This window comes from Aptenodytes forsteri, unplaced genomic scaffold (assembly GCF_000699145.1).
Source record: "Aptenodytes forsteri isolate BGI_AS27 unplaced genomic scaffold, ASM69914v1 Scaffold369, whole genome shotgun sequence".
Classification (NCBI taxonomy): domain Eukaryota; kingdom Metazoa; phylum Chordata; class Aves; order Sphenisciformes; family Spheniscidae; genus Aptenodytes; species Aptenodytes forsteri.
Genome location: NW_008794965.1, coordinates 7,593 through 7,800, shown reverse-complemented (window position 1 = coordinate 7,800; position 208 = coordinate 7,593).

Sequence of the window (208 nt, the reverse complement as noted above, 5' to 3'; positions counted from 1 at the left end):
GGCGGGGGGGAGGGTGCTGGTGTCCCCGTGCAGGGTGCCCGGTCCACAGGGAGGGTCCTTGCAGAGGGTCCCCGTGCAGGGTCCCTGGCTCCCGTGGAGAGCAGGATCCCCATGCGCGGTTCCCGGTCCTCACGGTGGGTCTCTGCGTTCCCGGGACCCACAGAGAGTCCCCGTGCGTGGTCCGTGGTTACCCAGGAGGGTCCCTGCA